General features: G+C 31.8%; 1 long non-coding RNA gene and 1 pseudogene across 1 annotated transcript; both read right to left on the bottom strand.

Moving 5' to 3' along the window:
• Positions 1–23,693, bottom strand: LOC142640620 (uncharacterized). Its single transcript, XR_012845210.1, has 5 exons — positions 23,576–23,693; positions 12,141–12,225; positions 11,977–12,054; positions 538–585; positions 1–435 (listed from the first exon to the last, which is right to left on the bottom strand). It is a non-coding gene; the product is annotated as an uncharacterized LOC142640620 (long non-coding RNA).
• Positions 1,028–26,845, bottom strand: LOC142640615 (disease resistance protein RPM1-like; annotated as a pseudogene).
• Between the last annotated feature and the right edge of the window lie 4 nt (positions 26,846–26,849).

Below are 26,849 nucleotides of genomic sequence, written 5' to 3'. Positions count from 1 at the left end.
TCCATAATCAGAACAAGAAGCCTGTTCGATACAGTTTCTATTAAATTTTTTTTTTGAAGAATAAAGAAAGAAAACATATACATCTAGTTACTCTTTCACAAATTATAAGCAAATGTCATTATATAGAATTTTTAGCTATTACATCAAAGCCATTACATGCAGTCATACCAATGAAACACTCAAACCATTCTAAAGATAACAAATACAATTCAACTAAAATATCACTCTTTTGTGTAGCATAAGTTTGATGCAGAAAAGATTACAAATTGTAACAATCTTGATACAGAAATAATAACACATTACAACAATATAATGACAAAGGCAACAATGAATGGGAGAAACAACTACTTATGTTTTGGCTGGTTGAGAAAAGAGCAGTATCTTGAATGATCTGGCTCATGAAAATCCTTGAAACATTGGCATTTGAAGCTAAGCCTACAGTATTAACAAGAGCAATATAAATAAAAAGTTAAATGTAATAAAAATGCAAAAAAGAAAAAGGTCTATAATTTGTGAAAGGAGGAAATTCAGGCTTACCAACTATGATTTATAGGCATGTAAAACTTAAGCACTCAATCATCTTTCCTGTCCACAATAAAAAAAACTTGGTAATGTGAATACTAACATTAGTAAAAGAGTTGTCTACAAATTAGAATTTGAACAATGCTTGTTGTCCAATTATTGCTTCATGCTACTCACAGTGATATCCATAAAATTCTTGATTAGTTTCAAGCTAATTGTCATAATAGTAGCAATTTATTTGTTAGAAGCAGTAGTATAAGAAAGAGGAAAAAACAAGGAAGGGGAACCATTAAATTTTCAATATGTTTCCAACTGGAAACAATGTTTATGATCATTTTCTGGGTTGAAGTTGGTTAACAAAATGGAGTAGTGGCTTATGAAATATGGTGTCTGTAAACTGTAATTGTATGTGTGAAAGGCTTTGGTAATTTACAGTAAATGTAACAATCTAATAATAAATAAGTGGGTGGGGACGTACTTGTGATTTCCTGAAAGTGGTGTGGGCACTTCGGTCCTCCATGAATCAACTTCGCAGACGCTTTAACAATGCTGAATTACCAAGTGGGTACTGAATGTAGTACATTCCATGAGTCCTATAACTGAAAGTGACAGAAGGAATATGCTTGATTTCCCCAAAATTAGGGCTTCATTTGGTTGCATACTAAGAACGAATTCAATTGGCATTTCATGAAATCGTAGATTTTTTAGCCTTTTCAAATGGTGGATGCCAGAGGGCACTTCCTTCAGCTGTGGGCAATCTCCAATTTCAAGCAATTCAAGAAAAGGCAGGGCACCTTCATCTATTATCAGCCTATTCAATCCTCCCAAATTTTGAAACTCTAGCTTCTTGAGTTTGTGGAAGCCTCTTCCCTCAATATGTAATCGCTCACCTTCATATCCATCTGGAAGCGAAAGATGCATCAAATTAGGCAGAGCTTGAAGGACCTTCAATGGATCTTCCATTAATTTTGACCACTCTAAAACAATTCGAACTATACTCTTGAGTTTGGGAATCCATTCTGGCAACTTTTCTAGTCGCCCATGTAGGCAAAGAGTTTGTAGGAGGAGAGGAGGAGAAGGCAGCAATTGCAAATTAAGAACTTCTTCCTCACTTGTTGCAGAAATTTCCAATGATCGAAGGTGGCTCATTTTCTATATTGCAGTGCACAAATCCATCCCATTCTCTCTCTTCAATTTAGATATCGACAACTTCCTTAACTGTGCCAAACTTCCCAATTCTGTTATAAGTGTAGCGCTCGTGGCTTCAATATAAGAAAGCTTCTGTAAGGACTCTAAATGCCTAATGCCATTTGGTATCTTCATTCCACGTCGAGTATCTATATTGTATTCAATATCTCTGTTATGATTGTAGGCCACAAGATATCGTAGCTTATGAAGCCCACTAATCTCCACTGGAAGTTTAGACACAAGGGAACGTTTCAAATCCAACGTCTCTAGGTTGTGCAATTTACCTATGGACTTTGGAAGGATTTGCACTTTTGTATCTCTTATGTTTAAATATCTTAGATGGAATAGATTTCCCACTTCTTTAGGAATGTAATCTATAGGAGCACCTTCACAATTCATTATTTTCATTAACTTGAAGCTTGCAAAACAAGTAGTAAGAAAAGAATTAGGCACTTCATCCACCTCAAAAAGGAGAATAGAATGAGTTTGGTAATTAGTATCACTCTGCAAAGGAGTTTTCACATTGTTCTGAATTGAGAGACGTCGAGCAATTCTATTAAAATTTGGGTAGTTCTGCATTGAGACCAAATGAAAATCCAATTCCTTTGACCTAGAAAGAATGACCTCATGCATCATATCGTGAATTCTACAACTTCTAGTCCTGCCAATAAAATCGACTTCATCCACTTGAACCAAGCTTCTGCGAATAAGCTGGTTTAAGTAGCCTTGTGCAACCTCTTCCAATGTTATCCCTTGCATTTCTTTTACAAAACCTTCAGCAATCCAAAGTCGAATTAGGCTTGCACAATTAATGTAGTAATCCTCTGGAAACATGCCAAAATATAATAAGCAAGCTTTGAGGCTGTAAGATAGATCATGATAACTAAGGGAAATAATTTTGGCAATATTCTTCAAATGAGGATTACTTTTTAGCTCTGAACTAAGACTATTATGAAATTTGAGCCATTCATTGAAAACCTTGTCTTTGGTTGACAAAACACCCCCGATAGCAACAATTGCTAGTGGCAACCCTTCGCATCTCTGAACAATAGCACGTGATAACTCAACTAAGTCAGGAGGACAATGCCCCCCTTCATGTTGAAACACCTTCTTGCAAAAGAGAACCCAAGCTTTTTCCAAAGGTAGAATTGGCAGTTTATACAAATAATTAGATGGAGCGACATCCTCATTTCGAGATGTGATTAATATTCTACTGCCATTTTCATTTTTAGGTAAAGCAAGTTCTATGCAATCCCAAAACTCTTTTTCCCATAAATCATCAAGAACTATGACATACCTATGCTCATGTAAATATCGCCTTAATTGCTCCATTAGTGTTATTTGTTCCATTGTGTCAATTTCAACAGGAATAGACTCCTTCCTCTCCTTGTAGAATTGCTTTATCATGTTTCTTAATATCTCCTCTATCTTGTATGATTGAGACACTGTGATCCAAGCATGACAATAAAAGTGTGTTGTCACCTCATCATTTTCGTACACTTTTTTTACAAGAGTGGTCTTACCAACCCCTCCAATACCAACTATTGAAATCACCATGCGATTCAGTGGTCCTTCTACTAGCCAATTTATCAATTTGTCCCTATGAGACTCAATGCCCACAACCTCTGCTTCCTCAATGAGAAGGGCTGCCATTCGAGGGTCATGCCATGTAACACTTCTAGCATTATTGCTTGGTCCCCCTTGCTCTATAGTGTTGAAGTGATAACTTACAGCCATCTCTCTCTTTTCCTTGAGATTATTGCTTATGTCTTGAATCTTAGAGGCTATAACATATCTTGCTTTCAGTTTTTTGGCAAATTGAAAAAAATCCTGGTGAAAATGGAAGCATTGCTTTTTCCCAAAAGGTCGTTTTGCAAAATGAAGTATGTATTCATCAATGACATCTTCTATCTGATAAGCTTCTTCCCTCACCTGTTTCACCCATGCTTTCACAACGTTGCCCATGTCTTCATCCCTCTCAGCCCTTATATTTGCATCCTTCAAGAAAGATTGAATAATCTCCAATTGACCTTTGATGCTTGTAACTTTGCTTTGGAAACCCTTCCGCAATCTCACTTCTTGGACTAACAATGGTAACACATGCTGTATAACTATACTGACTGCAGTTTTTGCCATTTCTCCTCCCTTCTTTTTCTTTAATTAATAAGTAGGCACTCCTAAAAAAAAAATCAATTATGCATGTAATTTGAGTTGAGTGCGCCGATTGCCTGTAGTCCGTAGATATTACTACGCGTACAGTTTTTAGCCATGGTGGTTACTGATTTATGCATGTAATGTAATTTATAAGGTGTGGAGTTGAATATAGCATTGACTATTGATGACTTGGTTATACAAGCCGTTGCTCTGTGCCAGGTATGAAAAAGTTTATTAAATAATATTTGACATATTTAAATAAATATCAATAAATAAAAATGTCAAATAAAATATTTTACGAAATAGATGAAAGAAACATAATTAAATTTGAATTTGTTTAAAGAAGAATGAATATATTATAATTCGATTTTGTTTTAATTTATGTTGGTTTGTGTTATTTTGATAAAATAGTAATTTTCAATAATTAGTTTTAACTCATATATAAAAAATTAAAATATACATTTTATAATTTATCAATCCCTCGTGAGGAACGTGATATATAGTCAAAAGTCAAAACCCAATATCTAAAGTAAACATAAAAAGCACAGCATAGAATTTAACTTCAATGAAATTGGCAAGGACCTATATATGTACCCAACATAATGTCATATAGGTTTCTAAAAAAAAAAAAGATACTCAGTGTTATTAAGTCGTTTTACATCAGTAAGGTGTGATATTGAGAAGGAGTTTATCACTTGTTCCGCGACACTAACTGCCGCATGCAGTTTTGGTGTTGGCGTGTGAGTGTATTCCCTTATCTCATCCCTTTCCCCTATATGTGTGTGTGTGTTTAAAATATATATATATATATATATATATATATAGGTTTATTATCTATAATATATAAATACCATATAACCGAATTTTTAACTTTTTGTTGACCTTTCCACAATGTGCAATATAAGCTTTAGTACTCCCACATTTTCCCAATTCATTATTATTTTCTTTATTTTGTTTATGTTTATTATTTGGTTTCTGTATGATATTATGCGCAACTGAATTCGTGAAAGGATTCAACTTTCTTAGGCTATGATACTATTCAAAGTGTTCTTCAACTTCCTCTTGAAGCAACATTTGCAAAATTAGATCCAAGCTTCTCTCAGCCTCTCCACGAATTCTACTGTCACCTTTCTCCCTTTGATTCCTCATCTCTAAAGCATGGTTGTCAAAATCCTGATTTGGATCCTATGATCCTACGATTTTACGATCCCACCTACCCAAAACGATCCGGATCTTTCAAAGATCTTTGCGATCGTTCAGAATTGGTAGGATTGTACGATTCTGACGATCCCAAATGACCTTGGTTTTTGTAATCTTCTTTAACTTAACAGAACGATCAATTGGACCTAAATGAAAAATAAAATCCCAATAGACCAAGTTTTTCCACTTTACAGTAGAGAGAGTGTCAGTTAGACCCAAATAAAAAATATCCCAATAGAGTGTCACATTTTGAGATTTTTGGCCTCTTTAAATGATGCTTACAAATGGATGTAGTGATATATGGTAATTATATCAATGAATGTATAATTATGTGATTATTTAATATGTCAATGTGTATTTTTTATTTTTTTTCTCAAATAATGTAGGATCTTATGATTTACAATCCAATCCTACGATCTATGATCTCACCTACCTCCCTGATTTTGATAACCTTGCTCTAAAGATTATAGATCTTTTTTTATACCGTAGCTATAATAAAATTTGGATTTATCCCGCACTCTGTTTTCCAAGTTAGTCTTGCTGGGTAATAGCCAAAGAACCCAACATGAATTTTATGAGTTGTGACCCAATTGTAGAGATACTGTCGTGAAAACTCTCCTACTCTACATGACAAAGGTCTCGTATTCTTTTCTTTCTATTCTATGCTAAGAGTTCCTTAACCTTTACTAGCTATGATTAGTTTTATTTCTTTCGCGGCTTCTATGGTTTGGCTATACCTAGGATAGTGGGATTACTTGGAAGTGGAAAATTACTTTTGAGTTGTGACCCAATTGTAGCTGAGTAATTACTTGAAAGTAAGAAACTTACTTGACCCATATGGTTATGCTTCATATTCGTAAATAAATCACTACTAAGAATAATTTAGCTTCTTTGGCAACTGGAAATTTTCTTGACAGTAAGTTATGCAGTATGTGTTTTGGTGCAGCATGTTACTTTTTAACATATGCAAATTGATGATTGTGATCATGTTAGATATAATTATAATGTAAGATTGTTGAGTCAATATGTGACTTAACAATATTACTTTTGAAGCAGACAATATTATGAGACACTTAATAAGGGGAAGCACTTAATAAGTTCGTGTTTTTGTGTATTGCACGGATTAGCGACTAATATATATATAAAATAAGAACTTTTAACCGTTTAGTGACTCTTAATATTGACACTTAACATTTTGGAAGTCCATATTTTTCTATTTTATTATTCAAAAAAATTATAAAATATATATATATTAATTTTTTTAATTGAGTTTAAATTCTATAAAGATTCTCTTCAAAACCTTTATATATATAATCGAAGATTCATAATGAATTCTTATTGTGGATTACTATAATTTTCAAGTTAAAAAAAAACAAAGACAAACAAAGAGAGAAGATCACATTTTGTTGAACCTTCTTATGCATCGTACGAGTTATTATCTATATATTTATATAATAAAACTTAGGTCCTATATATTGTTACAAGGAAAAAAAAATTCATAAGTTATAATTGCGCCAAGTGGTTCGAAGTATGTATTACATGTCATATGATGAACTTTTAGTCCTAAGAATGTTTATTTTAGATGAAACTCCATTACAAAAATACCAAATACCTTTATTAATTGTAAAGATAGCTTACTATAGGTAAAATGCTACTAATTAGGTTGTAAAAATCTCTAAGATGCTACTCAAAGTTAAATTGCATCTAAAAATAAAACTTATTGTTTATTTTAACTATTATTATGCTGATGTGATATATGGTATGACAAAAACTCATATATAAATTGTCAAGAGTATTGTAGTTTAACTAATTAATACATTTTAGTGTTTTTATGATATCTAGAGTTTCAATCTCTCATTTCCCGTTATAACTATCAATTTATATATATATATATATATAAATGGCTAAAATGCAAAATTGACCCTCTAAGTTTCACCTTTTATCATTTCAGTCCTTTAAGTTTTAGTTTTGTCATTTCAGTCATTTATGTTTTAATTTTTGTCAATACAATCCTCTGTTAGTCTTTTGTTAAATCCTCCCGTTAGCAGCTATTAGTCTCCTTGCAAGAAAAAAGAAGAAGAAGAAGTCTTCTTGCAAGTTGGAACAGAAAAAAACAATGGCATCAACTATTTGGTCTGTAGTATCTCGTGTGGTAGCTCCACCCCACACGCAGACGCCGGTCCTAGGTCCCCCCACACTCCGATGAGCAACGTTGCCATACCCGATCCACTTAACCTCACCTTCGCCCACTTCGAGCTCTGCATGTACCCGATCCACCAAGGCAAAACTCTCCCTCACGCTGGTGAAGCCCATCTCACCTCCAACATCTTCGATCCGTCGCTCCCATGTCGCCGGCAAAACACTTCTCTCAAACCCACCCTCTACAATACCTGATCCACCCAAGACCGATCTCGTTCTCGACCCACCTAAGACCAATCTCGTCGCCGCCGTTGAAGACCGATCTCGTTGACCTGATCTCCATCTCTTTCCTAATCTATCTCTCTTTCCCTCATCTCCCACTTTTTCTTCCTCCCTCTCTCTCAGTTTGACCAAGTTCAGCTTGTAAATGAATGGAGCTAATGGATTTTTTTTTTGTTAACTGTATATACTGAAATTTTCTATTACAAAATTTGTTTGGAATCTGATAATATGGTTGAGAAAATGTGAGAAATTAGTAGAAAATAGCATTTTTAAAATGCAAACAATCACCTGAAAAAATTTTCTAAAAACATTTTCATAATGCAGCCAAACAATTTTTATACTTATAAATAATTTTTCTATTTCTTACTGTCCAATTTTTTTTTCTTGCAATGAGACTAACGGCTGCTAACGAAAGACTTAATAGAAAACTAACAGAGGTTTCTATTGACAAAAATTAAAACTTAGAGGATTGAAATGAAAAAATTAAAACTTAAAGGACTGATATGACAAAATTTAAAATTGAATAATAAATTTGATAGTAAAAATAAAAGAACAACAATTACTTTTAAGTTACATGACAAAATGCAAATCATGTAAATATTATAAGAGATCATAAACAATTTAAAATAAACATCCAATTAAACTTCTTAAAACTTTTGATAATTGAGTTTTAATATGAGAGAGAGAGAGAGAGAGAGAGAGAGAGAGAACTATGTTAAAAATTTAATGTTCTTATAATGGGTTACTGCATGACGAAATTAAATCCTACATCTTGCAAAGCTCATATTGTACAAGTATGATGTGTATAGCCTAACTTTTATTATTAAAGAAAATTATAGTATATTATTACAAAAATTATATAATAAATAGTAAAAAATCTTTTAAATTTCTAGAAACTCTTGATAAAAAAAATTTAATAAGAGTAGTATTTTTTTTTTATAAATAGAACATAAAAAAACTGTTCCACTTGTAGCAACTATAGTAATTAATTCTTTAAAAAATACGAATTACAAATTCAATAGGTCTAAAGATATAAGCTTTTCTCATCTAAAATTAAAAAGTAATAAAAAATCGTTTTTCTTGGAAATAAAAAATAAAAAAGTCATTAGGCTCAAGCTTTATAAATAAAAGTAAAAAATCCAAAATACAAAATTGGAATTGACCCAACTTGAGACTCTACCTTTACAAAGTCAATAACCCAATAAGATGAAAATATTAAAAAGAAAATATCATCTCAATCCCTGTTTGGCTAACGAGAAAAATGAACCCAAATTTTCATTTCTTATATATATATATATTTTTTAAATTTTCTCATCCTTTTAACTCTCTGCGACGATTTTAAAGAAGGTAATCTCTCTTTATTTCTCTGTTCTGTTAGTGTTTTATGGGCTTATTTTGTTAATTCCAAGAAGTTAAAAAAAATTAAATTCTTCTCTCTATCGATGTGTGTACTATGTTCCTGGCTTTTTGGGGTGGCTAACTTAAGGGTCAAGGGTAGAAAGTAATAACTATTTCAGTGATAATGTTGAGAACATAACAATATAATTATAAATGTAATGTGTCATGTACACATCTATCGAATATTGCCAAAAACATTTATAAAGACTTTGGAGCAGTATTTCAACCACTTCTTTCTTTGCAGTCAGGCCAAAGCACTAGGGCAAAAAGTTTTATCTTCCCAAGAGAGAAAAAGGATTGGAATTTTTACACAAAAGCTGGGTCTCTTTGGGGGAAAAAACTTAGGTGCTTCAGGAGCAATGCTCCCTCCTCTCATATAAGGGGTGGGCCCCAAGCGTGGGTCCCACCATAGGGCCCACCCCTCATGTGAGAGGAGGGAGCATTGTTAGGAATGCTATAAGCATGTGGATAATAACTTTTGTATTGAGATTTAGTTAATTAGTTACAATTCCAAGCATGTTAATCACATTTAGCGCATATTGGAATTATTAATACACATGGGAAATAATAGAACCAATGTTAATCACATTTAGCACATGTTGAAATTATTAATGCACATGGGGAATAATAGAACCAATAGAATGAGGTCATGTGGGCAATGAGATTAGAGCTAATCTCCTATAAATACATTATTGTAATCCAATATGAGATATCAATGAAGAATAAATCAATTTCTTTGTACATTAATGCATCTCTCTCTCTCTCTTAATCTCTTTCTTTCTCTATGGAGGGTGACTATCTCAAATTAAGTCAATTTCCCTTCAATTCCCATCAATCCTCCTACAATTCATACTCATCCCCATTAGGAACCTCTGGGTTCCTAACAAGTGGTATCAGAGCCGCTGATCCGGAGATGAGCAATTGCGATCAAAGGAAACTTTTGAAAGAAATACAACAATTGTTGAACAAAGCCTTAGAAGAGGTCAAGGATATTTCAAAGAAGATGAAGGCCTTGGATGAATCTAACATAGCCATGAAGGAAGAGCTCTCGAGATTGCAAGAGGGTCTTGAGAACATGACGGAAGAGGAGTTACAATCTCTTGATTCAACGAAACTCGAAGAACAAATCAAGTTCCAAGAATCTAATGCTGTTGTTGTAAGCCGGGATATTGATTTTTGTGTCAAATTGGATGATAATATACATGTACACGCTGCCCTTGAAGTTCAATCAAAAGAATCAACAAAGAAGGTGATGATAATCTTTGAAGAACCAATTCTTGATGCACCATTGGAGGCTTCCATTCAAGAGTCTATGATTAAAGAATTGGCAATCCAAGTGTCGGTGATCCAAGAATCCAAAATATAAGCATCAACAATTTTAATGGTTCTAGAATCAAATGAAGGCTTGAGGATACAAGAACATTTCAAGATTCAAAGAACCAATGAGACCTTGAAGATTAAAGAACCATTGAAGGCTCAAGAATTTGAGCAAAGTTTGAAGATCTACGAAGAAGAAACCTTCATGTGCACGGGATCGCTTGTCAAAGAGACATGCATGACTATGGTGATCAAAATGTCACTACGGTATTGGTCCATTGGAAGATCTCTTTTGATGAAGATCCTATTTCACAACAACACCTTGTGGGCAAGGTGTTTTCAAGGGGAGGGAAATGTTAGAAATGCTATAAGCATATGGATAATAATTGTTGTATTGAGATTTAGTTAGTTAGTTAGTTAGTTACAATTCCAAGCATGTTAATCACATTTAGCAAATATTAGAATTATTAGTACATATGGGGAATAATAAAACCAATGTTAATTACATTTAGCACATGTTGAAATTATTAATGCACATGGGAAATAATAGAACCAATAGAATGAGGCCATGTGGGCCAATGAGATTAGAGCTAATTTCCTATAAATACATTATTGTAATCCAATATGAGATATCAATAAAAAATAAACCAATTTCTTAGTGCATTAGTGCATCTCTTTCTCTCTTTTAATCTCTTTCTTTCTCTGTGGAGGGTGACTGCCTCAAATTAAATCAATTTCCCTACAATTTTCATCAATCCCCCTACAATTCATACTCATCCTCATTAGGAACCTCTAGGCTCCTAACAAGCATTGCTCCCAGAGCATGAAAGAATTACCTCTCTTTGGGTAGCCTGAGTCCACTCCAACTTGTGGAAAGGCAGGTGTCTATGGACTGTTAAAGTCTCACAAGTGTGCACCTGGGTTGGAGAGCCATCCTAAAATTAAGGGATTAGACTATGATCTTGGTGCTTATGACTCAAACTCAAGTGGAACTCCTTAGTTCCTATTGAGCTCAAACTTGACTTGACTAATGAATCAAGTTGAGCTCAAACTTTTAGAATTTTTGACATGCTTAAGTTTGAAATTGTTTGTAGGCTTCGATTTAGTTGGAGCAGGGTTTGAACATGTTACTGTTATTGTCAAGCTGAGCTTGGAAAGTCACTATTCGGCTTGATTTGATTAAGCCATTGGACTAGTTTAAGTTCTACATATATTTCTATCCTTTTTTCCAGTTTTTTCTTAGGGAACAAATGCATTATAACTAAGACATTTTAAATTTGAGGTTTTGTTCTTTGTGCTAGAATATTTTGGTCTTTTTTTTTATTGTTTATGTTTTGTTGTTTGTTTGGTAATGTAACAAGATGTTTTGTAATCAAAAAGTAAAGCTGTATGACTCTGAATTTGATTTTTTATTTATTTTAAAATGGGTTATTGATGGCGAGCTTATGTATTGGGTTAATTGTGTGATTGGTTTTATTTTTGGATCTTAGAATTATGTGAATTCATTATCTAGCCTTTCCCATTACAAGTGATGCTATCATAAGATGATACAATAAGCCAAAAGATGTAAAAGAAGAAAAATTCATTATCATGGTGTTTTTGATAATTTTTAAATCAGATAATTATTAGAAATTCTGGAATTCCAGCTTAAGTTCTTTACTAACAATTCAAGAAAATTCATAACAAAATTGGCTCGATTCCCATGCTAAAGAACAGATAAAACAGAATAAACTCATTTTAGGTAATTCTAATAAAAGGCATCAGAAACATGAGTACCTGATCTTTAAATTGCACTTCTACTTCTTTAAATTGCACCTCTTTTTCTTCTTAAATAGACAAAACAACAACTTTGATCTGAACATAAACATATGATAGTTATTCCACACATAAAATAGAAGTACATGTCTAAGCTAATCTTGCAAAAGAGCATGACATCTTACATTACAATAAGTTTTTTTGTATGCTCAAAGCTTAGACACAGAGTCCCATAGATGTATTTTGCTTTACAAGAAATCACTTCTTTGGCTAAAGATGATGAAAGGAGACAAAGAAAAAAAGAAGATAAGAGACATATTGTGCCATTGCTTTGGGGAACAAGAATAGCAATCTGCAATTTCTCCATAGATTGCTCTATTGAATTCTCTGGCTTAGTGGGAGACAAAAAATATCAAACTTAAGGAATCAGTTTACAAATTTCTTAATAACTAGTTGAAGGAGGTGCGTTGCATGGTTTTGGTGATGAATTTATATAATATATATTTATTGATAAATAATAATTACTCAATTTCAAAATTAAATTCACTAAATGGAGTTTTCTTGAATGATCAGGACTTAAAAACAGAGAGCCATAGATGTATTTTGCTTTACAAGAGATCACGTCTATGGATAAAAATGATGAAGGGAGAAAAAGAAAAAAAGATGAGATCTAGATTGCGCCATTGCTTTGGGGAAAAGGATTAGCAATCTATAATTTCTAAGACAATTGCTCTGACAATCGCAATCTGTTAACAATGATCTAAAGTTTTCCCACTTAACTTTTGTGGGTTAAACAGAAATGGCCTAGACCTGCTGCTCTTTTCTACTTTTTAAATTTACCCACTAATTAAAGGCACCATTCATTTTCTTTATTCTCTACCTTTCAATTATTCTTGAGAGACTGTGTAATCTTTCATCTTTTAATAATACTAGAATATTCAACAATGGACTTAAAAAATATATATATATATATATATATTAGACAATGTGCCAATGTTAGTGGGAACGCAAAACACACCCTCTAAGGCTTATCCAAGGCCCAAAGAGTCAACCTAAAACTTCAGTAAAGAGCCATTCCACACTGCCCTTTTAAGTAAGGCTCATCCATTTTTCTCAACAAAAAAAGAAAAAAGAAAAAAAAGTTAAGGCTCATCCATGAGAAAAGCCATTTTAACCTTGAACAATTTCCCTGCCTTGGACTTCAGAAGGTGTCTCTAATAGACAAGGCCCGTCCTATCAAAAAATATAATACTGAGACCGAAATGTTATTTTTACAGAATCTGATTTATCTCCAATACTTTTTTTAATTTGAATCTTCTTTTATTTTAATAAAAAACTATCACATCACCCATTAACTAAATAAAAAGTGGAGATTAAAACCCACTACCACATCATTCTATCTCAAGAAGAAACTAAATAGATATCTAGTTAAAAAAATAGTGGAGGTAAGGTAAACCCATTTTTGCATTTAGGTAGTTTCCAACACCCACTACTTGGCAATGGAGGCAAGGTTTCTGGATTTTCTAAATAAAGACCAATGCCCACCTTCTTTTCTTTGGCCCAATAACTTCATCTCATCCAAATAAGTTTATTAGTTTGAAATGGATATATTTCATTATTTAGATTGAATTTTATAAATTTAAAAGCGCAAGTATTTTAGTGTCATATAATTAAAATTTTGGCTAAATTGCAAACTACACCCCTAAAGTTTGGAGGTATTTAAATTTTATATCTTGAAGTTTTAGAATTTGATTTTTACTCCCTAAAGTTCTATGTTGCTTGGACTGTTATGCCCCACCCCCCATCCATTTTTGTTGATGTGTTCACTAAGTGCCACATCACCTTGTCACGTGTGTTTCGTTGATCCAATAAAATTGTAACATGTGGATTTAAATATTACATATATTTCAATAAACTTTTAAAATCTTTAAAAGACTTGAAATAAATTTTTTAAAACTAAAATTACAGAAAATAGAAACAAGAAACCGTGTCTTAGGATACCCAATTTAAGATTTATCATAATGTCTTTATTGTTTCTTTTACCCACCACTAATTTCATTAGTATTTTAACTCTTAATTCGACTTTAAAAAAAAATTAACTTGATCTACTCTGATAAATTTATGCTCTAATGCATACATCCACAACCAGCGAGATGGTTATGTTGACTGCAAATAGCGTTGCCACACCACTAGGGGTATATTTGATGACTACCTCCGTGTTAAGTGTAATTGATGCAAATTTATTGGTAGAACTCACTTTAGAAAATCAGTTTGTAAGGAGAGAGTGTCCAAGAGCTTATATACACATGATTATACTTGCATTTAAGCCACGTGAGACACTTCAATTGTAACAATAATCTAGTTTTAGAGTACAAATGTATTCTTTGGTTGCAGGTCCAACACATAGATAAGCATCCTAGTTCTCATTTGGACCAAATTAAGTTAAATCCCAACTATAAGAGGTGCTTTACTTGATTATCACTTTTTAGGAGTTTATAAAGGAATGGAATGAAACTTTAAAATCATAAAAGAATTGAATGAATGAAATGAAATACATTTAATAGAATGGAATGAAAAAGAAATGAATGTGATGGAATCAATTGATCTTGTTTGAATGTTATAAAATAAAGGAATTGAGAGGAATGAAAAGTAAGTAATTTTACTTGGGAGTAACATAAAGGGAAAATAGTAGAATAATTTTATGACAATATTGCTTTTAGACCTTTATTTTAAACTAGGTATTTTGATAGTTTTAGTGATAATTTTATTAAACTTAATTCTATTTCCTCCGATTTCTCCCAATTTTGGGGGAATGAAAATTAGAGTTTTTGAGAGAATAGAGATTAATAAGGGTTTCCTCTTACCCATTTCATTTCATTCCACTTAAACATCCAAAACATCCAAACAATTGAATGGAACCTGGCCAGCCCGAAAACCATTTTAATTTTAATTTTTCATAATGTCTATGGTGGTAATATTTTAATTTATCTCAGGATTGCCGCAAGCACCACTTGAACGTAAGGGCACTATGACTAGAGAACCGATCATCAGTTCAATGCATAGACCATAGAGACACAGGAAGCTCCAGTAAAACCAAGGTTGCGACAAACAGAGAAACAAGAAAAGCAAAAGACCATGAGAAAAAAATCTGGGAGTTCATTTTGGTGGTGAAAGAAAATGTGTAGAGAAGTGCGTTATTGATTAGGAACCTGTGTTTGGTACTTTGGTTTTTTACAGGGAAAATACTTTTTTTTATTATATATTTAGCCATTAAAATTCTAAAATAACAGCAAATTGGGAGAAAGTTAGAATTAGAATTATTTGAAGAAATTTGTTTAAAAATACAATTCAAAATGAGAGAATTTGCTTAAAAATAAGGGTGACTCCTTGGTTGATGAAAAGATGGTGAATTGTCACTTGAGATAGCTTGACCTAATAAATTACCAATTATTTCACAACTTAAACAGTTAGAAAAGAATTAATTTAATCATTTAATGTAACATGAAAATGTCAAGTTTGATTTGGTCATTAGCCACTAGCAAGTGGTTTGATTGGAAGTGAGATAATGACCACAAACTTTCTTAAACCTAGTGCAAGCACTATAAGCTAAAGCTTCATTATCCATTAAAATAACATCAAACTGGGAGAAGGTTAGACTTGGAATTATCCGAATTCAGTATCTAACCTTGCCTATTACATTGATGCTGTTCTACGGTGCCTACCACATTGAGTAAGGAAGAATTTTGAATGTAACAATTAACGATACAATTAACCAAAAGATGCAAGAGAAGAAAAATTCATCGTCCTGACTTTTTTGATCTTTTTTTAATCTAATTATTATAAGAAATTATGCAATTCCATCTCATGTTTTTTGACAAGCAATTCTAAAAGAACAAATCAAACATAATAAATTGTTTAGCCACAAGCCTTGTAGCTCAACTAATTGACATTTCTTGGTATATCCATGACAGCCAGGGTTCAAATCCTCTCTTCCCTATTATAACCATTAAATCATCAAATATAAGAATAATAAGTTAAGGGTAATCCTAATAAAAACATAACAGTACCTGGTCTTTAAAATTTAAATTGCCCTTCTACATTTTAAATTGCCCTTATGTTCTTGTGTTTATGTTTAAATCTAGGTTTGTGCTCTTATGTGTTCTTGTTCAAAATGAATTAGATCTGAATTTATGTATTTTATTTTTTTTAATTTTGTTTTTTCTGTTTTATTTTGTTAAAATTGATAAATAAAATTTTTATATTTAGAAGCTGACATGGCATTTTTTAAATGCTAATTAAAAATTTTTATTATTATTTTAATGACCATGTCAGCATTTATTGTGCCAACAGCGCACTCCGTCTGCCAAGTAGATAATTTCCTTTAGTGAGATGATGGTAGGGACTAAAATAGAACGTGTTTTTCATTTTAAGGACTAAAAGCGGTAAAATAAAAAAAATATGGACCAAAGTGGAAATAGGGTGAAAATATAGGGATGAAATAATATTTCTACCTAAGATAAAAGTATTAAAAAATAAAATATCATCCTCTTATTCCTAGTTTGGTTAACGAGAAAAACGAACCCAAAAATTCAATTCTTACATTTATCTCATCTTTTCAAGTATTGGAGTTTGTTTTTTTTGTTGAGGTGAGTTTTAAGTTCCAACCAATTCCTGGTTCTTAGGGCTCTCTTTGCACAGAGCCACAGCCGAAGCCAACAAAAGCAATGCTTTTAAAGAAGGTAAATTTCTCTGCTTTGTTAAATTCTTTATGGGGTTATTATGTTAACTAGCATATAACTCCATGTAAACGCATAGATGCATTTAAAATTAAACAAAATTTTTAATATAAAAATATAAATAATTAGTCAAATTATTTTTTTTTAAAGCATTTAACACATGCATTCATGCATATATATAGATACATTTAAATTTAAAAAAATTTTTATTATAAAATATAAATAATTAGTCAAATTATTTTTTTAAAGTAAACGTAATTAGTCACTTTTAAAATTCCTACCTAAATTTAATACTACTTATGATCATTTTTTTTCTAATTTTTAAAAGGATAAAATGTGTGGTGATTTTTATTTTATTTATTTTTTGAGAAACATGTGATAATTTTTATTGAGTATATGTAATTGCTTTTTTTTAAAAAAAATTTATAGTTCATTAATATTAGATTCTTAGTATTTTGCACTCATTAACTCACCTGACACAAAGATTAAAAAACTTAAGTACGCACATGGTACAAGCTTAAGTGGATAATTATGGTATAGTTCCCACATAAATTTAGACACATGGTGAAAAATTGGATTATAATTTCAAATTCTAATTCAATTTTCTCTAAGCTTTACCTATTAATATATATATATATATATATGACTTATAAATTTGAATTTTTTTTTAGTTATATGTTTATGTTTTTTATGGTTTATTATATTGAACTCCTCGTTTTCTACACTAAAATAATTAATTTGACACAAAAATTTAAAAATTTAGATTAAAAGGGACACGTGGTGCAAAATTAAACTTTAATTGAAATTTAATTTTTACACTAAATTAACTCACTTGGTACAAAATTCTAAAATTTATATTAGATGAGACACATGACTCAAAATTAGACTCTAATTGAATTCTAATTTAAAATTTAATTGGATTTTCTCTCTGTTTTACCTATTATAATTATATATAGATTTCGTATAGGTTTTTTATAAATATTTTCTTCGATCACTCTCTATCACTGTGTACTAGGTTTCTGGGTTTCTGGGGTGCCTTACTTAAAGGTCAAGGGTAGAAAGTAATAACTATTTCAATGATAATATTGAGAACATAAAAATTTAATTATTAATGTAATGTGTCATGTCAATTGTCATGCACACATCTATGGAATCTTGCCAAAAAAGATGATTAAGACTTTAGAGAAAGCTTGCCAAAATTATTATTATTACAATTTAATTACAGACGTCAACCATTTCTTTTATGTCATGCCAAAGCACTAGTAAAGGGGGCATTAAAGTATCTTGGGAAAACATTTACCTTCCAAGGGATAAGGATTCCAACCTACTGAAAGGCAGGTGTCTATGGACTGTTAAAGTCCCAATGGTGTGCACCTAAAATTAAGGGATCTGGCTATGACCTTCATTAAATTTGAAGTATGGGATGGGAAGACCATATTCTTATGGCATGACAATTGGCATCCTATTGATATCCTTTCATTAGAATTTGGATATAGAGTGATTTATGATGCAGCCAGCAGGTCTAAAGCAAAAGTAGTCTGTTTTGAGGGACAAAGTTTGGATTTGGAAGCTTCCCACGTCAATTTTTATGGTAAGATTTTGTAAGAGTGTGACGCTGTGGAAAATCTTGGAATAGAGTTTGCTATTCACAAAGTTGGGCGAACAAATTCGTTTAATGCTGTCAACCATTTCTAAAAATCCCTATACTTCATGTTCATACTGCCTATGTTGGTAATATTTTTTGCACAAGTGAGATTTGAGGATTGCCACAAGCACCAGCTTGGCCAGCTCCCCAGAGTGGATAACCCACATCTGTGATCTCCCCACAGTTGAACGTATTGGTACTACTTTACACCTTGAGTACCGATCATCAGATCAGTACATAAAGACACAGGAAGCCTCATGAAAACCAAGGTTGTGACAAACAAAGAAACAAGAAAAACTATAGACCATGAGAAAAAAATCTGGGAAATCATTTTGGTGGTGAAAATATGTAAAAAAGTGTGTTATTGATTAGTAACCTAATTTTGATACATTGGTTGTTTACTAGGAATATACATTTTATATATTTATCCATTAAAATTGTTAGATTAAATGAATAAATTCACCATCTCCTGTTAGCTTAAGCTTTTAAGAGAATCAATAATTTGACAAATTTTTAAAAATAGCAGCAGTGGAAGAAAGTTAGAATTATAATTATTTGAACTATCTAACCTTGCCCATTAAAGTGATTGTATCCTAAGTTGCCCAGTAAATTGAGTAAGGAAGAATTGCAAATGTAACAATTAATGATGCAATAAGCCAAAAGATGCAAAAGAAGAAATATTCATTGTCACGGTCTTTTTGATCATTTTTAAATCAGATTATTATAAGAAATTTTGCGATTTCGGCTCAAGTTCTTTATTAACAATTCAAGGAAATTAGTAATGAAATGGGCTTGATGACCATGCTAAGAGCCCATTACCATGCTAAGAACAAATAAAATAGAATAAACATTTTGAGGTAGTACCAATAAAAAGGATCAGAAATATGTAAGTACTTGCTCTTTAAATTGCAGATCTGCTCTCTAAATAGCACTTCTATTTCTCCTTAAGTAGACAAAGGTACAATTTCAACTTGACCATAAATGAATGTTAGTTATTCCCCACATAAAGTACATGCATGTCTAAAGCTAATCTTGCAAAAGAGCATGACATCTTACATTACAAAATTCACTTAAAATGGAGTTTTTTTTGTATGCTCAAGGCTTAGAAATAGAGTCCCATGGATTTATTTTGCTTTGCAAGAGATCACATCTATGGCTAAGGATGTTTGAGGGAGAAAAGGCAAAAATATAAAGGCCAAATTGTGCCATTGCTTTAGGGTAAAGGAATAGCAATTGGTGTTGAATATGAAACTGGTATGGCTAAAATCAAGTTAAAGCAATAATATCAACATAACTATGAAATTTTTAAGTGGTTCTTAAAGTTGCTAGCAGAAAGTTTATGTTAGAAAATTTTATAATAGAAAAGTCTAATCAGATTTGAATTGCACGTGGTCATGTAATTAAATTATTGGTCGGAGGTAAATCCTAGGAGTTTTCTTCCTTTGACCAGACCATTGATTTTTTAATTACTTGGTAAACAAATTATATCTATTAACTTTTTTCATTTGTTAATAGGTTTGGATAATGGGTGCATTTAAGATATTAGTTAATATGCTATTTTAAAAAAGTTTTAATACTACTTTTAAGAGAAATATAAAAAATTATTAAAAAAATTAATTACTTTTGTTTTCTTATAAAATTAAAAAAAAAAAAAAGTTCTAAGCCAATACTCTTATTAAGTCATTATTAAACTTTTCCCCTTTGTTTATTGTGGCTTGAATTGAAATCATATTTTTTGAACAATGTTCGCTAAAAAAATAAAAAAAAATTACAGCAGAACACATTCACATTATCGGCACCTTGAAAGGAGAGCATGCAACATGCCCACTTACCAACTTGCGAGAGTGGGTACATGTTATACATTGTTCTAACAAACGCAACGTGTCTTTATAGTTATTTAATTGGAATTATATTTTTAGGTTATCATCTTGATTAATGTGTATTAATTAGTATTTTACTGCCTTTTCCTAAAAAAAATTATTTTATTACCTAAAAAAGTTAGTATTTTATTGAATCTCTTTATGCGTGAAGAAGAACAACATGCACTTGAGGTAGTGCTTCTAAAATACGATACAAGACAAAAGACAGTTCTTTGGATTGAGGATTCTCAAAGGAAAGTTTTAAATTCATCATTTTGATAAATTGGCGCACGTTGCACAAGCATCTATGTAGTAGTGTATCAAATAGTTGTATTTTCACGATCAGTACGAAGTCTTACAATTAGTTCAAGAAAAGGGAAGTCAGTATCTTGTTGATACATAACTTAACTCACATTCGATTGATCGAGTTATGTCTTGACAAATTTTCAATAGAATCTCGATTGATTAAGTTTCACTAGTCTAAATCTTTAATCAAGCTTGTTGAGTTGACTCAAAACTTGAAATTCAAACCCTACTTGCAAAGGTATGTAAGGGATCATTATAGTTTATTGAAAACAAAAATCCCCCTCATGCATTTAGGGTTTCTTCACCTACTTTCTCAATTCACCATCATCTTGAAGATACTAAGGGTCTGTGTAGTTGGGGAGATTTTAAGGATGATGGAAAATAGGAGAGAGAAAAGTGAAGAGAAAATTGTTTTGTGGGTATTTGATTAGTGAGAAGAGACGAGCGTAAATTGGTGGGGCCTGAGTATTTTCTCATTGGACCCACCAAAATGCTATCTCCCCAATTTGGGAAGAAAATAAAGGAGTGGGGGAAGAAATGTAATTGTAGTGAAATGACAAAACTACCGCTCCTTCTCATGTGCCAATTGTTTCTTTGTTATTTTTCTTTCTCCTGGGCGTGATATAACTCTGAACTCTCTCACTTTTTCTTTTTTTTTTGGTTTGGTCAATTCAGTAGGGCATTTTGCTCTTCTTCTTCTTCTTCTTCTTTTTCCTTGAGTTTAACTAGTTGTGATTTTTTTTCCTGTGCATGATTTTTGTATTTTAATAAACTTGGGTGATTTTTTTTCCTAGTTTTTAATTGGGCATCATTTATTAATAAATACATATAAATAAATTTATACAAAATTGTTTTTCTTGGTTGAGGCAAGTTTTAAGTTCCAACCAATTCTTGGTTCTTAAGGCTCTCTGTGCACAAAGCCAAGGTTGAGGCTAACAAAGCAACACTCTTAAAGAATGTAAATCCCTCTCTATTTCTCCGTTCTGTTAATTCTTTATGGGCTTATTATGTTAATTCCATGTAGGGTTTTTTTTTTTAATATATAAATATTTTCTTCTATTAATCTCTGTGTGTGCTAGGTTCCTACCTTTTTGTTGGGTGGCTCACTTAAGGGTCAAGAGTCAAAAGTAATTAATATTTCAGTAATAATTAGGTGTCTATGCACTGTTAAAAGTCCCATAAGCGTGCACTTGGGTTGGAGAGCCATTCACAAATTAAGGGATCTGGCTATGAGCATCATTAAATTTGAAGTAGGGGATGAGAAGACCATATTCTTATGGCATGAAAATTGGCATCCCATTAGAATTTGGATATAGGGTGATTTATGATGCAGCCAGCAAGCCTGAAGCAAAAGTATGAGGGACAAAGTTTGGATTTGGAATCCTACGAAGTCAGATGACTTGGTTACCCTTTTGACAACAAGCTCTGGCTGCTACTCTTGTGCTGCCACCTATAATGAAATTAAAGTAAAAAGAGTTGGAGGTGGAGTGGTGGAAGAATCTTTGGTTTCAGCTAGCTATTCCTAGACATAGTTTCATAGGATGGTTGGCAATTAAAAGCAAATTACCAACTAGAGACATGCTAGCTAAATGGAGATATACTAGTGATACTTTGTGTGTATTCTGTAAGGGCTGTATTGAGAGCAAAGACCACCTATTCTTTGTCTGACCTTTTGCTAGAAGAATCTGTATATCCTGTTAAACTAGTGGAAGCTTTGATACCAGATTGTTGAACAAAACAGAGGACAACACGTGCTAAAGATATTAAAAGAAAACTTTTAATTCAAAAATCAAGGAGTCCAATTTATTTTTCTTAAGTTTTTTATGCTCAATGAGTTATTAAGTGAGAAAACCCTAGAATTAAAATTAATAAACCTAAAAAAAAATCACTTGTTAAAAAAAAATTGGAATGTGAAAAGTCTAGGCATTGAAAGAGTTACTTGGGATGTGTAAAACATAGAATATGTAAAGTTTATAGGGAAGATGTATATCCATAATTGTGCTCATTATTACAACCGACTCTACAAGCATCCTAAGGTTATGTGTGTGTGTGTGGGGGGGGGGGGGGATTTCTTTACTGTAAATGTACTGATTTAAGAGAAATCAACTTAAGATTGTTGATGACCACTTGAATACAAGAGTTTTATCTATTTCTCTTATTTCACAACATGTTATCAGTATGAGTCTCTACCCAATTTCAAAAGGAAGTTGTACTTCTATTATTTTTCAAACATTAAAGGTTATTTGTGTTGTCTTCTCAACTTACCGTAAGTTTTTCTTTCTAAAAATCAGTGATTATCCTATTTCTTTATTATCAAGTTTTATACTTATATTTTTAGTGATTATTTTAACCAATTAAAATTTTATGGGATTCATGTTCTATATATATTTTGCTAAAGATGGTTAGTATGTTACACGTATCAATCACCTTCGAATATTAAGTTTGTGTAGTATTCTTTCGTTACAATTTTGTATAATAGAATTGTTTGTTTGTTTAATTACTTATGTAATTAAATATTTGAAATAGATGCCAAACCATACAAAACTTGAATTTGATACCTTGACATCTTTGAGAACTTCTTATAGTATTATTATTATTATTATTATATAAATACTAGTTAGACAAACTAAAATGGAGAATTTCACAATTAAAAATTTAAATATATTTTTTATTTATTTCAAATAAATTTATATTTATTTTATTAGTAAATACTGTATTTTATATTTTCAAAATATAAAAATATTATATATAAATTTGGTAAAATTTTAATATATATTCAAATATTCTTGTTTGTAAATAGATCCCATGTATGTATATGCAAGCATGACTTAAGCTAGTATTAGGGAATAGTGTGGGCCAATACTATCCATTTAAGGCCTGGACATAATTGGGCTAAACTTGGGACATTATGCTCTCACTCATAGCCCAACCCAACTTTAAATTCAGCCCAATTAAATAAAACATAAGAAAGGAAAGCAAAATAGAAAATCAGTCATCACATTCACCGCCCTTGAAATTGTAAATATTCTCATTCCTTGTTTAGTTGGCGAGAAAACAGAGAGAAAAACACGAACCTAGCAGGTAAATATCTCAATTTTGCGGTCTTGTTGGTATCTCTGTGCACACAGCCAATCCTGAGGCCAACAAAAGATACAATTTTACCCAAGGTAAATCTCTCTCTCTCTCTCTCTCGTAAAGTTTCTATTTTTATTTTATAACGATTTCTTCTCTCTTTATGTGTTTTGTTTTAGTGAGAATCTTCATTGACTTTGAGACTAGTGAATACACACAAATTCTAAGTTTCACATTCTGAGTGTCACAAATTTTGCACAAATTCTAAGTTTCACATTGTTATTTGTCTGGTAAGTAATGTATCAGGGTGTTTTGTAATCAAAATGTAAAGCTGTATGTATGAAATGGGTTTTTATTTTTGGGTCTGAGAGATTTTTTTTATTCAATAATTATCTCAAAAAACTGCAAGGGTTTCTCATATTATAGCATCGAAATAAAAGACAACCTTTTTCTATTGATATGTTCTGAGCAATCTTTTGGGAAACACAGAGATATGAGTGTTATGTTAGCTACATTGGACTATTGGCAGGTCAAACATTGGAAAATTCATAGAAACTTGGAGGCCAAAAATTGGACTAATTTAGCTAGGATGTGGTTTTTTTTTAGTTGAGTTGTAAGGTGTTATTTTCATCTTTCAATTAGGAATGAAGACCCCTAGCTAGGTGCTTTTAACCTTAGGGACTTGAGAACTTGCATGAACAAACTCTTTTGCTACAAGAGCAGTAGGGAATCACTGTAGTTCTATCTAATTTACTCTCTGTTTTAAGATGATTTGTTCTCAACAAGAAAACAGGAAAAGGAATATTCCTATTCATTTGACTTTTTTTTTTTTGTGTGTAACATTATCTTCGAAATTCGCATCCTTACAATTTAATCCAGAGCTTGATGGGATTAGTCATGTATAAGGGTGCTGGACAACAACTATTCCTATTTATAAATGACTCTTGCTACTGTATGACCTTTGCTTCCCTTTTATTTATTTTTATTGGAATGATTTTAATTCTATTATATATAAATTTATAATAATTATCTTTTTTCATATCACAAGCAATGGTAGGGAATGTTACATTTTTTTGTCTGTTTGTGTATAACATTTTGGAATATAAGTCTACTATTTTGGTTCATCTGATTCCAAATGCAAATCGACAGGATACCTAATTTATGATTTATCATAATGTATTATATGTTTCTTTTTCCCATCATTAATTTCATCAATATTATAAATCTTAATTTATTTGATAAATTTTATTTGTTTCTTGTCATTGTGTGAATTCTGCTCTAGCACACTGTTATTTTTGCAGGCTGTTGTTCTACTACAATCAAGATGCTGATGTTGACCGCAAATACTGTTGCCACCCTGCCTCAAATACCACTAGTTATACATGGTGACTACCTTCATGTAATCTAGCTTTTTAGGTACAATGATTTAGTGTGTGTTCTTTGGTTGCTAAAGGTGCAAAATAGAGGGCTCTTTTCATTTTATTTTACCTTTTTGTTTTAAAACCGAAGATGATATAACAATGACAAGGAAATGTGAGTTAAATTTTATGTATCAAAGTATTACTATTGCATGTTAGAAAATGCCAAATCATGATATGATGGTAACAATGAATTGAAGATAACTTTTACTGTTCACTGTTTTCACATTCTAACAATGTAACATCTGTAGAATTTACATTGAACACAATTGATAATAGATGAGAAAATTCTACCGTAGTATGAGACACAAAAGGCATAGATGACAAGTAATTAGAGATATAAAAGAATGAAGTTACCAAAGCGGTATGCCATATATCAGATGCAAACTACATTTGTCTAGAATGCAAGATATGTCTTCCTTTATTAATAGTCAAAAATTGGGCAAAAATCCCTATCGGTCCCGTTGCAGCAATCTTAGTGACCTCATTTTTCCATTGAAGTCCTGAAACAGCATGAAAACTTTCACTAGATTAGATACAGTATGCATATTAGGTCCATGCATTGACCCTCTATCTTCACTGCATACACATACATAACAGTTAAGTAGCATAGTTAAAATCAAGACCTAAAATCTCTCTTCAAAATACCCAATAAAATAGAACTCCAAAGAATGCACTTGTTCATATAGTACAGCATGAAGGAAGCTCTTTGTTCAACAAAAGAAAATTGAAAGAGTAAAAATTTCACGTCCAAATAATAACACCAAAAAGGAATGATGAAATAAATGAAACATATATTCTCTCTCTACCTCTCACACTCTAAATTCATCATCATAATTTTAACAAATAATGCAGGGGGCCAAAAGCATGAATTCCTTAAAAAGTGAAAACCAAGTAAACCAACATCGTTGGTTGGGATTCAACTTGATTTGGTCCAATGAGAACTTAGATCAAACTAATCTAGGGGTTGTACTGGCTATATGTATTTTTTTGAAGAAGGTAAATCTCTCTCTATTTCTCTGTTCTGATAATGCTTTATGGGTTTATTATGTTAATTCCATGAAGGGTTTTTTTTTTTTTTTTTTCACTCTCTATCTCTGTGTGTACTAGGTCCTTGGGTTTTTGGGCTGGCTCACTTAATAGATCTTTGTCACCCCAATCTTAGGATTTTCTTAGTGATTTAGTAGATGAAACCACTTGTTTCTAGTAAATTGAGTAAGAATTTTGAATATAACAATTAATAATACAATAAGCCAAAAGATGCAAGAGAAGAAAAATTCATCATCATGGTGTTTCTGATAATTTTTAAATCAGATTTATTATAAGAAATTCTGCAATTCCTTTTTAAGTTTTTTACTAACAATTCAAGAAAAAATTGAAACAAAATGGGCTCATTTCACATGCTAAGAACAAATAAAACTCGTTTTAGGGTAGTCTCAATGAATGGCATCAGAAACATAAGAGTACCTGCTCTCTAAATTCCACTTCTGCTCTTTAAATTGCACTTGTTTTTCTTCTTGAGTAGGCAGAGCAGCAACTTCAACCTGATCACACACGTATGATAATTATTGTCCACATAAAGTATATGTCTAAGCTAATCTTACCAAAGAGCATGAAATCTTACATTTCAGGAATAATTTTAATGGAGTTTCCTTGTATGCTTGGGGCTTAGGAACAGATTCCCATGGATGTATTTTGCTTTACAAGTAATCGCATCTATGGCTAAAGATGATGAAGGGAGACTGTGCCATGGCTTTGGGAAAAAGGAATGGTAATCTGTGTTTTCTTCTTCAATTTTTTCGTCAATACATATAAAGAATGATCTTCAACATTGTGCCAGTTGTTCATTTTGTTTTCT

The sequence above is a fragment of the Castanea sativa genome, chromosome 6, assembly GCF_040712315.1.
Source record: "Castanea sativa cultivar Marrone di Chiusa Pesio chromosome 6, ASM4071231v1".
NCBI classification, from domain to species: Eukaryota; Viridiplantae; Streptophyta; class Magnoliopsida; order Fagales; family Fagaceae; genus Castanea; species Castanea sativa.
Note: the sequence above shows the minus strand (reverse complement) of the source record. Positions and strands in the feature narration are given on the sequence as shown.